At 40.6% G+C, this 18,486-nt stretch overlaps 1 long non-coding RNA gene across 1 annotated transcript in view; it reads right to left on the reverse strand.

Moving 5' to 3' along the window:
- Positions 1-247: 247 nt before the first annotated feature.
- Positions 248-18,486, reverse strand: part of LOC130544481 (uncharacterized) — a 62,914-nt gene continuing 44,675 nt past the window's right edge. Inside the window, exons 2-3 of the long non-coding RNA XR_008960787.1 lie at positions 10,307-10,376; positions 248-1,962 (exon numbers count right to left, since the gene is read on the reverse strand). This is a non-coding gene — a long non-coding RNA (uncharacterized LOC130544481). The remainder of the gene's footprint in view (positions 1,963-10,306; positions 10,377-18,486) is intronic.

Raw genomic sequence — 18,486 nt, forward strand, 5'->3', positions numbered from 1 at the left:
GGGTTGGGTAGTGCCCCCAGTTTCTCATGAGCCTCACTGATTCAGAAGCTGGATTGGAGCATATGTCTGCATTCTCTGTGAGCACAAAGTGTACCCAGAAAATTAATAGTGAAAAGTGGACTCGAGGAGAATCTCAAATCTTAAAGGAACAGTTTTCAGGAGCCCACTTATTAGAAACAATTGACTTGCTGATTATAATTTATTCTCAGCTGTCTCTTCTATTCATGAAAGAGTTTCCTTCAAAGGATTTGGCTTAGAAACTTTATTAGCTATGTTTCAATGACCGTATATCCTTAAAAGGAATCCAGATGCATTTCTTTACAAATAATCTTCAATTCAGACATTTTACCAGTTCAAACTCACTTTGATTTCTGATATGTTTGAATAAATAAAGCTATGCTGCAAAGCTAATCTGTTTCCTGAGGATTCGAGAAATAACTTGGAAATCAATCGTAAAGCACTATTCTCTGGAAAAACCCAATACTTTGCAGCCAGATGCCTCCTAAAGCACTATCACTGAGAAAAACCCTTCGTTTGCATTACTCACCAAAGGAAACGGGAATTTCTCCCCACTGTCAAAACGAATAGAAGTTTCTCTATGTTATGTGGGTTCGCTCCATTTCAAGTTATGGCCTGCTATTACTATACAGCAAGCAGCAACAAAATATAGTTCACCATAAAAATGAGAGTCATTTCAGTACAAATGAGAACTTACGATGGAAATGGATTCTCACATTGGGACAATAACTAGCCCAGGGAAAACCAACGGTATAAGTCCCAGACTTTAAAATATACAACTTTATGTTGTCTCACTTGTTACAAATACCAGCACCGTTCAAGAAAAATATAGTCAAGGACTCACTAGAATTTCTGTGACTTTTCTAATTGATATTACATAATGAGCCTTCTCACAGAGTTACCAGAATAATTGGAAATCATAGTTTAAGAACTTCATACTGTATACAATTGGGGGTGGTTATTGGATTTAAGAGCGGCAAACATGTCGGTTGAGGGTAATAAAAAGCAAACACTTTGCGGGGCGCCTGGGTGGCGCAGTCGTTAAAGCGTCTGCCTTCGGCTCAGGGCGTGATCCCGGCGATCTGGGATCGAGTCCCACATCAGGCTCTTCCGCTGTGAGCCTGCTTCTTCCTCTCCCACTCCCCCTACTTGTGTTCCCTCTCTCGCTGGCTGTCTCTCTGTCACATAAATAAAATCTTTAAAAAAAAAAAAAAAAAAAAAAAAAAAAGCAAACACTTTGGAAACAATTCTTCAACATATGTAATGGAGTGTCAAGGAATTGATAGTCTTTTTGACCAGTTCATTTCTAGCAGCCGCAGAGACTAATATCTAACGTCTTCTTTTTTTTTTCTTTTTCTCTTTTGTACAAAAAGAAAAAAGCATTCCCTGTAGAAATCTAGGGAGGTCCGCTGAGGATATAGGAACATTGGCATGAATGCACAGCGCGTGAGTGAGAGCCATAGAGGTCTCTGTCTTTACTCCATATGGTCTGAGGTGAGTCTGATGGGATTTCAGATTGTGGCCCAAGATAGCCAAGGATCTTATGAAGCTCCTGAAGGAAAACTCCAAACTTTGCATCAAAACCTCAAATTCAGGCCAAGTTCGCCGAGAGGTTTGCTGGAACTCACAAAATGAGGGAACCTGCCTCAAGTCCTAAACGAGGTAGGGGCCCATGTCAAGTAAACTTGAGGTGAATTATGGTTTCAGATGGAAGTCAAGCAAAACTCAGTTTCGGCTGTGTTTCGGCGTAAAATAAGGGTGAGAATCAACAGGAGTCAGTATGTGTGTCCCCTCCCAACTTCTCATGAACCTCATGCCGACAGAAAACATGAACCCTCCAGCCAGTCAAGTTCATGACGTTTTTGTAACAGGCACGCTTTTACCTCAGACAGAAGTATAGGCTCGCAGCCATGTTATTTCAATGGCAGGAGGGCTTCAGGGTTTCTGAAAGAAAGGACGAAGGCATTAATGTTCTGAACATGGTTCATACGTGCTGGCAAAATACCTCATCCTGTCCTGACATAATACTTTGTGCTGGTCGCTCTGAACAGAAACTTGGTGTGCGGGGTGGATGTTAGACATTGTTCATAATCCTCTAGCTTGCAGGATACATAGTCTTCCATTTCATGAATAGAGGAATCAAAAGGGCCCAAATTCTGGGTTACTGATTTTTAGGCCCAGAATTACATGCCCACCTGGGTCATCTGAGCGTAGAACCTGAGGAGTTCCTTGGCCCTTATCATACTTGTTCTGCCTGGGCTGTCTCTTTAAAAGATGAAGATAATAACCTTTTATAACCTCTGACACTGTTGTGAGTCCCCCAGAGAAGGAGGGACAGAACTGGGGGGGAGAGAATTGGGGAACTGGCTGTTGGAAACAGAATTGTTCCTGGGGAGGTAAGAGGAGTCTATGTCCTGGCACAGAAGGCAGGCAGGGTCCTGGGGCAGGGGAAGTGTATGAACTTGAAGTTCAAAAACTTCATGAACAGCACCCCGAATTCCGGCTCATAATGGTTCATTGGCCCTCAGCCCCTGTGTGTGTGTGCGTGTCTGTGCGTGTATATGCTTGTGCACGTGTGTGCTTGGGTCCAGGTATGCGTGTACATGTGTGCAGGAAAGGTGAAGAAAGGAAAGAAATCACACTGCAGGAACAGACATAGGGAGAGAATAAACTACAGCAGCTGCGATGATTTCCCTAAGGACAAGCCGGGCATCACCTGAGATCTTGTTATGGCCCCAGAGCAGGTTGGAGGAAGCTGGGACTACAACAGATACAAGGGCTGGTCCTTCCAATCAATGACAGACCTTTACTTTGTTGCCATTATGACTCATATCCTTTGCTTTTATCCCCCCTTGGCCTAGGTGGCCTGGCCAACTCCAGGAGGGCACTTATAATACGCATCCCTCTCCCCTACCCATCCCACCGGTGTGTTCTTCATTAAGCTTGGGTTTGTGAGAATTTGAACAAGGCTAAGGATTAGCTTGGAATTAGCTAGAACTTGAACAGGGCTAAGGATTTGCTTGTATCATTTAAGAATTCTTGTATAATACAATTGTAGAGAAAATGCTGAAACATGAGGGACGTTTAAAATATTCCAGAAATACAGATAAATAGCTGTTAATTTCGTTACATTCTTTTCTATTTGTAATTGTCCGAAGGGTCTTTTTGGGAAAAAATGATTAACCAGAAAAATGACAATTAGACTGGAAACCACTACCAAGAACGGGATAATATGACCATGGTTCATATTATCTTATGAAGAGTTAATATGAAATATGAAAGTGTCATTTGGTGTTGCAAGCAGACAGCTTCTTGGAACAAAAGGACAGGATCATGAGAGAGCCTGTTTCCTACTTGTTTATCTAGATGAAAAAAAGAAGAAACACCTTCATAGGTTTTGGGTTTGAAATTTTGTCAAATGCAAAACTGAAACAATTTTGGCCACATTTAAAAATGTGCGGTTCTAATTAATGAGACGTACGTGAGGTCAATACAAAGTGAAGTGGAAGTAAATGTGACTACAGTTAACATTCCCTGTGACATGTTTGGACTACGATGATGCTTTTCCATATCTTTTAGCTGAAAACTTAATGACTTCACAAAACTATTTATAGATTATTTAAAGATATAATCTGTACACAAGGAGTCTAACGTTTCTGTTGTTTTCGTTCCTTGTGTGGAACATATCAAGGTTGTATTTTTGCTTCCTGGCTTTGGTCAGAGTCTCGGTCTTGAACTTGGAAGTCTTACACTATACAATTACACAACAGCTGACCACAGTAAGATGTCATCGATTTCAGGACCAAAATTCATTGTGATTTATGGAGCAGACCTGAGTGATATTGTTTTAACACAGTATAGCTTATTCCTAAAAATTAAGGGGTTTTTTTTGTTTTGTTTTGTTTTTAAAGATTTTATTTATTTATTTGACAGAAATAGAGACAGCCAGCGAGAGAGGGAACACAAGCAGGGGGAGTGGGAGAGGAAGAAGCAGGCTCATAGCAGAGAAGCCTGATGTGGGGCTCGATCCCATAACGCCGGGATCACGCCCTGAGCCGAAGGCAGACACTTAACCGCTGTGCCACCCAGGCGCCCCAAATTAAGGGTTTTTTAAAAAATACAACGGACTTAAGCCAATTCCAAATATAATGTGTGCTTGAAATTGTTTGTATTTGAAATATTGTTCAAATATTTTATCTCTTTGGAGATAACTTTTCACTTTCTGGTCTCCTTCTCCTCCTTCTTCTTATATCTTTCCCTTACCTCCATCCTAAACAAATCTATTCAATTTGGGGACTGTTCTTCCTTTAAACTATAAAACACTTTGCCATAGTGCTACTTACTGACTTTTGGGTTTCATTTCATGCTCCCAATGTAACCTCAACGAAGTCAACATAAGAATTGGCCTCACTTCAGTTTAAAGGTAGAGGCATGTTCCCGCCTATCTGTTTTCAGGTAACTGGCTCAGATTCCCTGCTAGGGTTCACAGAAGACTAATACAGTCTGATGTGTTCAAACTTTAGAGTGGAAAGAAAAACAAAGAAACTTGATACCTTTTTTTTTTTAAGATTTTATTTATTTATTTGAACAGAGACTGAGATCACGAGTAGGGGGAGTGGCAGAGGGAGAGGGAGAAGCAGGCTCCCAGCTATGCAGGGAGCCCGATGCAGGGGCTTGATCCCAAGACCCTGGGTTCATGACCCGAGCCGAAGGCAGACGCTTAACCGACTGAGCCACCCAAAGGCCCCAAAACTTGATTCCTTTTAAGGTGGATCTATATTTTTTAAAAACTAATCACTATAAATTGGAAATGTTAGAAATAAAATAAAAGCTGTATGCTGATGTTAAGTTAGGCTCCCTGGAGACCATAAATGGTTTAGCACTTCCCATAAAGCCATTGGGGTCAGCCTGCAAACACTGTCGAAATCCTTTGCAGGATACCGTAAGAGCATAGGATGAGAGGACACCAAAACTCAGACCTGGAGTAAATAATGATCAGAAGACAACTACCCAAGCCTAAGCCCTAACCTATATCCTGTGCTCTGAATGCAGTGGAAATTGCAAACAAACTTTATTTCATCAATTCTAGGATACACTCCTCTCCACCACACTTTACCTACTTACATTTTAACATCTTTGAAATTGTACAATAACGGCATCATATAATCATTGTTGGCCCGGTGGAAGTCCTAACATAATTGTTTTTGCTTTTGCTCCCATAACCTTGAACTTGGTTGACATTCTGGAAGCATGACTGGATAATTGCAACTCTTCAATATTTTAGTCAACAAACTGTTGCAAGATAATCTGAGGAAGAAATATGAATTCTGGCTGTTGTCTGAAAACCTTCCTTTGATCTCGTGAGATCAAGCAATTACCAGTATTTGCAGAAATGGGTGTCTGTGACTTGGGAGAAAATCCAGAGATAATAGTGGAGCACTCTTGTGCTGCAAAAACAACATTTTTGGTAGCATAGAGAACAATATTGTGTGTGGAGAAAAATTCTGAATTGAAAAATCAGTAAGGAGAGTAAACACTGAATGAAGCTGCTTTTTAACCTACCGATTTTGTGTGTATTTTCCTTTTTATGTATGCAAGACAACAACATATAATAAAGAAAAATCTAGGTCTAAATAAGGTTAAATGAACTCTCTCAGGGGTGCCTGGTGGCTCAGTCGTTAAGCATCTGCCTTCGGCTCAGGGCCTGATCCCAGGGTCCTGGGATCGAGCCCCACATCGGGCTCCCTGCTCCGCTGGGAGCCTGCTTCTTCCTCTCCCACTCCCCTGCTTGTGTTCCCTCTCTCGCTGGCTGTCTCTCTCTGTGTCAAATAAATAAAATAAAATCTTAAAAAAAAAAGGACATTCCTTTATATAAAAAATAAAACAAAACAAAACAATGAGCTCTTTCAATAAGAACAAAACAGAAATTTTGTTTTAAAAAAAGTTTTGTGTCATTTAATTGACAGTGTTTTTTTTTCTTAATTATACCTGAAATTTTGGTTAGTCGTATAAACAGTGTTAACTTGGATTTAATGAAACACAACACAGTTCTGTTCCTTGTGGAAAGAAAGGAAAAGAGAGGAGTGGATAAAGAGAAAGAAGGCAGAGAAAGAGAAATTTCTCTGGGACTTTCTTACGGGATCTTTTCTATTGCTTCCTGCTACTTAGAAGTCCAAAGCTGAAACTAGCCAATGGTTGTATCTAGAGATAGTGGAATAGCGTATTGCTCTGTAATAATAATGCAAACGAGTGTGCCAAACACCTTCAAAGTAAGAAAATATAAGTAGGAGGCAAACAGTGTTATTTATTTTATGACCTCTCTGTTGACCATCAACACTTGGTGTTCCTGTAATGTGTTTCTTGGCAATTTGCAACGATGGGTGAATGGACCTTTGATCCTGGGAGGCTGGTGGTTTATTTTTACTTCCACTTTCCATTTTGACAAAAACTGAAGCCAACCAGTGCCTCTTTTTAGGACTGAGTCAAGCCACTGCCTGTTGAGAAATAACTGTAGTCCTCTATTTCTGCCACTAGACAGTGTACTCTCTCTATGTTCAATGCACTGATGGTCCTGTACTTCCTTAACTCTGAGAAGCTGGCTGTCCATTAGAGAGGTAGCCCTATAAATGACCGTAAACACCAAACGTAAAGGGACCAGTCAATATTTACTACGACTCCGGTCTGGGAGGTCCTCAGTGCCTTAAGTGCTCATCTCTCCTGGATTGGCTCCAAGAATAAGAGACAGAAGATTCTCAGGAGGAACATTGCATTCTTATGGCTCAGTCTTTTTTCTTGGGAAATGAATGATCTAACCGGCAGATGAATTCATTGACTCTTCAGACTGTAGGCACTCGCTCTGCCCTCCCTGCCCACCCAGGAATCCAGAGGCAGAACTCTCTCGTGTTCTGGAAGTTTGGAAAAACTGAAAGAGACGTGAAGCTACTTATAGATATTTTTTAAGCAAACAATGGATACATATTTATAAATAGAAGTAGTGAGATGTGATGGAAAGAACATGACTTTGACATCAGATGTGGGTAATCGCCAAAATGATATGATCTCGGACAGGTTATCAAACCCCTGTGAGCCCCAGTTTCTTCATCTGTAGCACAGGAAGATTATAAGAGATAAATTGATCACTGGGTTGTAACAGAAGCTCAGTAAATATTTACTTCCGGGGAAGAGAATGGTTATTGGCATCATTGATTTTATAAATCATCTCTCCTTAGAATGTGTAATATTATACATAACATTGCAAAGAACATTTTTGTACATAAATCTTTGTCTAATTCTTGTTTTTTCTTAAAATGTACTCCTATCAGTGAAATCACAAGATCGAGGGTACGAATATTTTTAAAACAGGTTTTAAAACATAAAAGCTTTTCCAGAAAAGTTGTATTTTTCACTGAGTAAGAGACTGCCTTTCTCACCTATACCTCATGGGCATTATATTGAATTTTCATATCTAACAGTGTATTTTATCTTATTTTTGTTTTAATTAGCCTTTTGGATTACTTGTGAAATTGAACTTTCTCTGTTATTTATTAATCATTTATATTAATCATACTTTTTCATGAAAGATGTATGATGATTCATTTCTCATATAACAAGATTTTATACGTACTAGAGTCTGATTCTGAATCAACTAGGCCTGCCATTGATATATCTTTCTAATCTTGTACCAATATCATCTGTTTTAATTATCACGGCTTTCCTCTGGGTTTGAATATGTTTTGAAAAGTCTTGAGATCACTGAACTCAAATAGCAAGGCATCACAGGATGCTGGGGAAAAGCAGCAAGAGTGTGTCTAGTGAGACAGAGACTAGACAGAGACAGAATGCTGGGACAGCTCGACACATTTCCCAATGGTCTCCATAAGCCTGGAGATAGGATTCGGAAAGCTCTTTAAATCCATTATGGATCATGATTGAGATAGACAGACAGACAGGGAGATAGGTAGCTTTTTCTCTATGCCCTGATCAGCCTTGGTGACCAGACGCCAAGTGATGAGTAGACCTCTTGTATATGCATTCATTTTTCCAAAGTGATTTCTTTATTCACCCGCAAATCTGACCACATCAATTTTTTGTTTGGAACTTTTCGATCATGTACCATTACATGAAGAGTGAAATCTAAACTCAACTTACAAGGCACGGAATGATCGGTCCCTCTATCCAGCTCCTTCTCCCTCCATCCCTCCTCCTTTCTGTGATGGCAGGAGAAGATCTGGATTTCCCTAGGTAACCATACCTGCCGGGCTCTGTGCCTCTGAAGATCTGGCTGCAGCTGAGCCCCCCTCCCTCCAACTTCCTGATTTTTTCATCTGACAAATCCCCATAGTCCTTTCAGTTTCGATTCAAATACAATCTCTTTAATCAAGCCTCCCCAGGTTCTCCCACATCCTCTCCTGGGTGCTTTTTACCTCCCTCCATCAGAACAATTACTTTATTTCAAGCGCATGTGCTCCTTGGGAGCAAGGACCCTGTTGTTTCGTCTTTGAATCCTTGATATCTAGCATGGTTCTTGGCATAGAATGAGTGATTAATAAAATGTTCTCAAATAAATAATGAGCTAAAAATTGGATCTTGTATGCACTGTAACAGATATACCCACTTTTGTCCCGCCTGAGGAATGTACCAGAGTTAGAAAGCAAGCACACCTCCGCAAAAAACCTTTTCAATATAATCTTTTCAGTTTTTTAGTTTGTCCTTTGCTGTTGCCCGAAGGGCATACTCCAAGATTTTTCTACATACGTCTTATTAAAGGATGTGCAATGATCAAAAAGCTCTTTTCGTGGACAGGAAGCATGTGGCTGGGATAAATGTGGTGAATCCAAAGACCAGAGATATCCCTGAAAAGGCACCACAATCATCCAGAGAAGGGGACTCTACATACCCACCCGCTCACTCATCCAGAAACGCAAGCAGGACAAAAACTCTAACCGCAAAACTCAATTATAAACTTCCAGCTGCCAGGCCTCACTTCAGATAATGCTCTTATTTCTGACTTTTCTGAAGCTTTTACACACATCTCAATTTGGGGGCTAAAAAAATAAAGCACATCTTAAGTCTATAGCTGCACACCCCCCCCCGTTCCCCCCCTCCCCATTCCAGCGCTTCTGGGGACAGTCCCTGGGAAGTGGGCTAGACAGGAAGCAGAGCCACCTCTCCCTTGCACAAGTTGTAATAGCCTTCCAGATCGTGTCTGTGGTCAATGACTGGCCAGAACTGGCCAGCCTCCAGCAGGCTTGTTTAGACTACTTGATGAGTTGACACAAGCAACGACTCTTTCCAGTGCTATTAGCGTCTGAACATTAACAAGCAACAGTGTTCAGTGAGACTATTAAAGAGAAAAGGCATTTTAATCTTTGTTTTGGAAGTGAGCCCTCCAAACAAACCCGCGGTGAGGGAACCCTTGTGAGCGGCTGGATGGCCAAGAGCGGTCAGCAGGGGACAGACAGAACCATCACCAGGATCCTCAGCTCGCAGTCAGACTAACTGGCTGGGGCAGAAGGGAGGGGACCCACCCTCAGAGAAAGAAAATGCTAAATCCACCATGGGATGAATTTTCAGCACTCTGTCAGCAATCCTATACATTTAAATTCCAAGCAAATGGTTCACAAAGGAGTCCCTTACCTTTGTGAACTGCAAAATAAACAAACGTCCAGGAGAGAGGGTCTCTCACCTTACAAGGGAACCCTTGCAATCTGGAGAGTGCTAGGATGCTATTTAGAATTATGGTTCTGGGAACTGGGGTCGTTCCCAGGTGTGTCACCCTCTCAGTGACAATCTCAAAGACAAGCATGGAGATGGTGGCAAGAATGTGACTCACAAGGCTGTATCTGTCTCCAAGAGTGGGCATTCCAAGCCAAAACAAAGGTTCACACGCAAAGGAGAAATGTGTGCTTATCTTTGCTTTTTTTTCCCCCTTGTCCTTTGGTCAACAAACATAAAAGCAGAGAATCATAAAATTTAGAGTTTGAAGGGAACTTAAAGGTCTTCCGCTGTAAGATCAGCCTGTTTTGCATATTATTGTCTCAGAAAGTTCCAATAACGAGAGAGTTCCTATCGTGCTTCTCATCGTATGGTAAGAACCATTTAATTTTTTCCCTTGGAGATTTATAAAATTAAGATGACAAAATTGGAATCTCTGGGCACCCATGAGTACAAATCAAGAAGGGTTGGTAGGTTCTATGACGTTTATACTGAGTTTATAGAGTATGTGTCAGTGTTTATTTTTAATCATTCTCAGGCAGAGTTTGCAAACAGCAAGAAATGATTGACTTACCACAAAATCTGTTTTCTTCCAAACATTCAGTTAACTGAGCCCATCATCAATTTGATTTACATAGCAGGGGCTGAAATGAAAAACAAAGAATTTTAAAGTTAAATGGTATTGAAATATAATTTTTTATATTTTAAATAATAGAGACTATTATTCATATTTAATAAAAATGTTTTAAAATAGGGGCGCCTGGGTGGCTCAGTTGTTAAGCGTCTGCCTTCGGCTCAGGGTGTGATCCCGGCGTTCTGGGATCGAGCCCCACATCAGGCTCCTCCGCTGGGAGCCTGCTTCTCCCTCTCCCACTCCCCCTGCCTGTGTTCCCTCTCTCGCTGGCTCTCTCTGTCAAATATATAAATAAAATCTTAAAAAAAATGTTTTAAAATGGGAGTGAGAAATAAAATGGAGCCATCATATGATATTCAAGTTGAAGGGAAGGAGAAATCAGACCTTCCTATCTTTCCATCCTTTCTCTCCATCACTCAGGAAAATATAAATACTCCATTAGGGAGGCCCACTCCAATGGCACTTTTATTGAGATTCCTGACCTTGGAGAATGGGAAGAGGAAGAAATGGTTGCATCCTCAATTACATTTGTGAGTATAATCAGTGAATGCAAGCTGGTCGCAAGTATTTCTATTTCTACATTAGGAACAACGGGAGAGGTACTGGACGCCTACTTTCCTGTTTTCAACATGAGAAAAAATACATGCTGATAATGACCTAAGGTGATCATAGAAAGTGACAACAGCTACCTTTTGCTTCATCTGTTTTTTTTTTTTAATGCATACATATTTTAGAAAGTTGGTGGTCTCAATTATTAGTATTACTGCTTCTGTCTTATGCCAATTTGGAAGTGGAACTTTAAACCACCAGCCTCCTATTCAAGGCACACGTTTATCACTGTGGTAGGCTGAATAAAGGACCCCCCAAATACCGAGGTCTTGATTCTGAAAAACTGTGAAAGTTACCTTGTGTGTAAAGGGGCTTTGCAGATCTGAGTTAAGGTTCTTGAGATGGAGAGGTACTCTTGGATTATCCTGGTGGGCTCTAAATGCAATCTTAAGTATACTTAAAAGAGAGACCTGACTACAGAGACAGAAGAAAAAGGTAATGTGACCACTGAAACAAGAGGCGACGCTGTTGGCTATGAAGATGGAGGAAAGGGTCATGAGCCAAGGAAAGCAATGAGTGCAATTCTAGAAGCTGGAAAAAACAAGGAAACAGATTCTTCGTGAGAGCCTCCAAAGGGAATGTAGCCTTGCTGACACCTTGGTTTCTACCCAGTAAAACCATTTTGGACTTCTGGCCTCTAGAACTGTAAAAGAATAAATTTCTGGGTTTTTTTTTTTTTTTTTTAAGTCACAAAGTTTTCGGTAACAGCGGTCACAGGAACCTGTAATACCATCACCTTTCCTTTAACTGGCTTTGTAAATCACTTGTAGAATTGACTTTTTTTTCCTTAGAAATATAGCTGATATATATGGAAAACCTGGGCTGCATAAGAAGTTATGTCATAAAGCAGCCCATTAAATTGAGACACTCCATCCCTTTTAAATCAGTCATATTTGGAAGAACACTTTTGCTCAACCCTTTTTTTGGCTTGCAATTTGTAGCCTACAGAACACAAATCAAGTAGTATGTGTTTCTACAGTTACTGTATTTTTGACATGATTTTTATTTAACCCTTTGTTTTGATTACCTGATATTTAAAACTTTCCAGTTTAAACTCATTGCTCTCTTTAAAACAAGTTTTTCTCTCCAAAATAGGGTTTAAAATCTTCTCTTCTGAGAAATTCAATAAAGCAATGGCAGTAGTCAGTGCTGAAATGTTGGTCCTTTAAATTATTTTTAAAAATCTTTGGGATGGTCACCTTCTAAACATCTGAGATCACATAGGACAATTAGCGGAAGTGATTCTAGAGAGAACTGTACAAAGATCATACCAACAGTTATACCCTTCACGACCAAGTCTGTTGTGGAGTATAGACCCTCTCCGTTCTGGGACACTATGATCTCTCTATGACACCTTTATGAAAATACTTTCTCCCTTTTTCACCCCTACTCACTTGCCACATTGTGAAACACAGAAGCAAAGGTGTCAGAGGCAAAAGGGCGCATTGTATCCACTCACTGACTTTAGGAAAAAGGAATCTGATTTTCCAAACGGACAATGTGCTGGTTGTCTGACCTTAATAGCGGAAGAGAGACCAAAACCTATGCCTTCTGACACCTGTTCCTTTCCCACCTGCTAATGGATACTTTTCCCCTTCCTAATTTGGCAGAACTTAGTCAACTTCAGACAGGTACTTAGGTCACAAGTACTTTTTAGAACTATGGTCTTAAAAAAAAAAAAAAAGAAATGTAGAGACAATTTACTGAAGCCTCCCGATTTCCAGATAAGAACAATAAGCCAGGTGAATCACTCAATTTCACACGGGTAATCAATGGTAGGAGTAAGCATGAATCACAGGTCTTCCATTTTCCTCTGTGTTATGATAAACTCTCAGGTCGCTTTCCCTTTTTTTTTTTTTTAATTTTTAAAAAGATTTTATTTTTAAGTAATCTCTACACCCAATGTGGGGCTCAGACTCACAGCCCTGAGATCAAGACTTGCATGCCCCTCTGACTGAGTCAACCAGGCCCCCCTCAGTTTCCTTTCTTTTAGTCATTGCACTTCCTTCCTGCCATATGAGGCGGCCTTCAATGCCTACAATCGAGCTTCTTATGCTACAGTCTTCTGCGTGGCTCTGTGTGCCTCATGGCAGGAGGTCTTGATCCTCCGGAACTCCATCCTATCCAGAGAAGTCGGTGGAGTAGACAGTACATTATTCTAGAAGTATCTTCCCTCTGAGTAGAAATATCTTGAGTACATGGAAGGTTCTCTACCAGGGATTCGGGGTGGAGATAAAATCTTCCTACCATTCTTGGAAACTGTTAACTGAATGAGTTATTTGGAACTCTTAAAATCAAGTTCCCAAGAGCCCTCCAACTGTCTATGGGCCCCCTGCACAGTGACTTGAGAAGACCATCACAGTAACCTCATTCTCTCATGACTACTTCCTCTGAGCTACAGTTGACCCTTGAACAACGTGGGTTTGACCTGCACAGGTCCACTTCTACACAGATTTTTAAAAAATAAATACACTATAGTACTATAAATGTATTTTCTCTTTCTTAATGATTTTCTTAACAACATTTTCATTCCTCTGGCTTGCTTTATATTAAAAAATACAATATATAATACATATTACATTCAAGATGTGTGTTAATCCACTGTTTATGTTATTGGTATGGCTTCAGTCAACAGTAAGCTATTAGTAGTTAAGTTTGGAGGAGTCAAAAGTTATATGCAGATTTTCAACTGCGTGGGGGATTGACGCCCTTAACATCCATGTTGTTCAAGAGTCAACTGTATTTTTCTGTGGAGTCCACTCTTCACGATTGAATACCACTAAAGCTCCTGGAGATACCATCACTACTTGTCAAACTTTCATCTTATATGATCTCATTAATTCATCCAACACATATTAGTACCAGACCATGTGCTAGATAACAGGGAGATAGTGGTAAATGAAGTAGACATGGTCCCTGCCCTCATGGAGCTTATAGTCTTACTTCATTATCTTGAATCAAATTTAAGTTCCTCATCATCAATCTTTAGCAAATCTCCAATGTAATGAATTTATTTTTTCTTTCTACCTAAGGACATACCAACTTCCAAACAAATTGGTAAAAGAAATAATGTTCTCCACAAATGAAGACTTGCAGAATTTGTAGACCTTGGAATCTCATATAGAGAGTACTGTATTTTTTCTTTCCTTATTGGACTTGCAATTATTCTCTTAGCCTCTTTACCCCACAACTGCCTTGCTACTATTTCATCCTTACAATTACTTCCCAAACAATCCTTCAGCTGAGTGCACTTCAGTGCCCAAGCAGTCAATTCTTGGGAGCGTGAGTGAGTGCATGGGTACTCTTCTGGTCCTTCCCACTTGGTCAGGAGTTTATGGAAGACAAGTCTATGCAATTTCAAGGCAAGGATTTCAAGGAAATGAGAGAACTGCATGCCCTTACTCAGATGGTTTGTTGCAGAATGCTTTTCATCAGTTGAAGATAACAACAAACTTTTATTGAAAGCCTACTTTGAGGTAGGTACTGTGCTTAGGACTGGGATAAGGAAGATAAAGATTTCCCGTCTTCGAGAAGCTCACAGACCATGAATTTAATTAGTACTTGCAGGATAGTGTCATTTCCACTTAATTACCATAACCGGAGTGGATGATAAAGTAGGAGATTATCTGAATGTGTGAAATTGTAAGCAACTGTCTTTTTATGCTTGGAAGATTGCAACAAGGTCCACATTGGCAAGGTCTAAATGTTATCAGCTAGTTTTTTTTAGACAGTTATTAATCCCATTGTTATACCAGTTCTTGTTTCTTGGTGAAAAGAGTTGCCCAGAATCAAGCACTCTCTGCAATTCTGCTGCTCATTGTGTAGTAATTGTAAGAGAACCTGAAGTGGTGTGTGTGAGTTGGGCTGGCGGAAGAGTATGGATTTTAGGACTCAGAATATCTATGTTGCAATCCCAGCTCTGCTACTTGCTGGTTGTGTGACTTTATGCCCATTTCTTAATTTCTCACTATCCTCATCTATAAAACTGGAGATAATACACATTTATAGAGCTAGTTTAAAAAGAATCAAATGAGATGACCCATAAGGAATATTGCAAACAAAACCTGGGCACCATTGCTCTAGGTAGAAAGAGAGAACAGAATAGTGCCATGTGGGAATTGGGGCACAACCATGAACTAGGATTCTTTAGAGGGAGCTGGTATGTAGCTGGTGGGCACTGGTTTTGCAGTACTTTCTGTTGATGACCGGGTCCATTTTGATTTGTTGGTGCTTGCCCTGGATTGGCTGTAAAATATTCCGAATTTCACTCTTGACTTGCAGGCCGCTATTCTCAGAATAAAACCACTTTTTGTGTGCTGGCTCTAGAGTGGCTGGAACAACACTATCAAACCCAGTGCCCCTTTTATAACAGTCCCTTTATGTATTTTAAACTAAAATTCACAAATAATACAACTTGCTGACCTACAACATCAAACTGTTAGATAAAGGAGAACTAAAGGAAAGTAATCTATGATGAAAATCACATGTGTCTCAGTATTTAAATGCATGGGCATCAATACACTAAAAGACATAATAAAGTGGTTATATGTTTGCACTTACTTATAATGAGTAAGCCTACTATTAAGAAGACCAGAAGCCATGCAGTATGAGAAATATGGAAAAATTAAGGAGGAAAAGGATAAATAGATACAAGAATAAATACTAGTGTGAGGATAAGTAATAATAGTCTCTCTATATTTGTATATCATAATAAAAAGGGAAAATGAATCCTAACTTCAGTATGGAAAATTTTTAAGAAGAAATACAGAGTCAAAGTGTAGAAAATGAAGTTCCATGTTCTTACAAATGAGCCGGGCTCTGTTTGTAAGTGGAAAATCCGAATAACTCCCAGTGTGATGACATGGGTTAGGATAATGACAAAATATCAAAGAAAAAAAATTTTTAAAGATTTATTATTTATTTATTTGAGAGAGAGGGTAAGCAGGGGGGGCTGCAGAGGGGGAGGGAGAAGCAGACTCCCCTCTGAGCAGAGAGCCTGACTCAGGGCTCGATCCCAGGACCCTGGGATCATGACCTGAGCCAAAGGCAGACGCTTAACCAACTGAGCCACCCAGGCACCCCAAAATATCAAAGAAAATTTTATCTCCTATCTTGAAAGACATGTATTCAGTCACGAATAATTTAAAAGTCCTTGGAGGGTGTATTTTTTGATAGGCAATGAGGAATAAAATGTCGGTTAAGAAAAAGAACTGTAGTTCAAAGAGATTTTAGAGGCCTCGTGTGGGACACCTCTAGGGTCAGTATCAGAGTAAGACTGAAAAACAGCTAACAACCCCCAAATCAGCAACTACTTTCAAACACAATAGTCACAACATAAATATCATAGTATTCTGCCTCAAAATTTTTGAAAGTGAAATCTTATAAGCTAGCCTTTTTTAAATGAAACTCAGTCTGATCTTTGTTTTATGTGGCTCTGCTGATATAAGACTTGATGTTCAATTCATTGACACACATCTCAGACCTTTTTGTTACGATTTTTGGCGACAGCTACAAATGCAGACCGAAACAGGTTTGCCGCATGGATGGCTAAAGACCACGAAGAGCACAGCAATTGGGTATGATTTCTCAAAATGGCAAACTTCTCTTGCTAACGTTGTAAACCAGAGTACATTCTTGTTTCGATTTACATGGTCAATTGCTTTCCTGGAAATTTAGCGTACAATAAAACTGCTCAAAAATACTTTGTGTCTGTATATAAAGTAGTATTTGATTTCAGGCTCAGATAGTTATGAACAGATTTCCCACTTATGTGACCATTTGGTGGGATATGGAAAAGCTGTACGAGGCTCGGTTTCTTCCGTGGGCAGACCATCCCCTGTGCTGTAAGGCCATCTAGCATGCCTGCTCTGTCAAGTTGTACGAGTATCCCCCAATCATTGTGAAAACAGAAAATATCCCCACCAATTTCCAAAATGCCCTCTTAGGGATGGTACCACCTCTGCTGAGAATCAATGATCCAGATTTATAGATGTGGAAGTATTAGGATGGCGATTCTCTTCTAGCCTCTGAACACATACTTTCTCCTTTGTTTGTGTGTTGCATTACACAGGCAATCCTAGGTGGTACTTCCAATTTGAATGACAAAAGTACTATACAATAATTAAAATATTTCTTGAGGTAACACTCTGGTAGAATTCCAACCCAGTAAGACCACGTAGTTTTTCTAGCTGCATAACACATAGGTTGTATGATCCAGTGAAAGAGGTTTCACAAGTTGGATCTCAGAACACTGGCATGACTAGAGAGGGATGGAGGCTGTAGACCTCTTGAGGTCTGAGACTTGTCTTTCTTCTTCTCTTTGTCAATGAGGGCAATGCCCAGCACATAACTGTGGCCACGGTTCATTACTGTTGGATAAATACTGAATGAGGTATTCTGGCACACATGTGGCAAAGCAGTGGAGGGGAAAGGAGGAGACAGTGAGAGCTTGGTACCACACTCACCCACTAGGAAGGATGGCCATTTGTGGAAACTGGTGTCTGAGGGGTACACCAGGCTTAGTCATAATCCTGGAAGCTGTTAGCCCAAAGGGTATGTGAGGTGGGTAGGAAGAGAGAAGAACAAGGTAGCACAGTTCAAGATGAGGTTCTAAAGACTAGGGGAGTGAAGTAACCAGGAGTCTTGGGGAAATACATAGGCAAGCAGGAAAACACATCTCCTGTAGCCAGGCTGAGACCCATGTGTGAGACTACTGGTCCTCCTGAGAGGACCCTGAACAATAGAGGACAGGGCAGTGGCTCTGATACACAGATGGAGGTAGGATCATGTGCCAGGTCTCAAGGAGACCCGAGGAATTAAGCAGAGCAATAGGCTGGAAATTTTGGAGCAGAGTCAAAGGACGTGTCCCAGTGCAATGGCCTGAATGAGGCTAGGGAGGGAATGAGTTGTGCTGGAAAACAATACTGACAACCAGAGCCATGGTCCCAAGTCTCAGATACACCTGAAAGCAAACAGGAGTCTAGGAGGAATGTAGTGGGACAGTCTACCACTGAGCCCCTTCATTGGGAGGAAGACCAGTTGGGTTCCAGTGAAGGACAGCCTGTTGAACCTGCAGCTGTGCAATTTACTCTTGGGTCATCTGGAACATATGATCAGGCTGGCCTCAGCTTTGAAAGACTAGGTAAGGCAAAAGGAAGGGAAACTGGCCGGGTAGGTGGTAGAAGTGAGGTAGGCCGGGCAGCATCATTTTTAAGTAGAAAGTTGAACCGGGTGATATATTTTGACCTGTAATGTACTATGAGGTGCTTGAATTATGGTTAGCTTTTGCTATAAAAGTAAATCACAGGAACGTACTAAGAAAGGCCTAATTCTTAGTGCCCCAACCAGAGGGCAAGCAGACCAAAATTCCCAGGTTTATTTTCAGTAACTAAAATGTTAGGGAAAGGTCTAAAGTATTCCAGATGGAATGTAACTTGAAGTGGGAAGCAGGAAGGAGGGAGAAGTGTGCGCCATTTCTCACCTTGACTTTACATCTGTTATTACTTTCTTAT

The sequence above is a fragment of the Ursus arctos genome, unplaced genomic scaffold (assembly GCF_023065955.2).
Source record: "Ursus arctos isolate Adak ecotype North America unplaced genomic scaffold, UrsArc2.0 scaffold_21, whole genome shotgun sequence".
Taxonomy (NCBI): Eukaryota; Metazoa; Chordata; class Mammalia; order Carnivora; family Ursidae; genus Ursus; species Ursus arctos.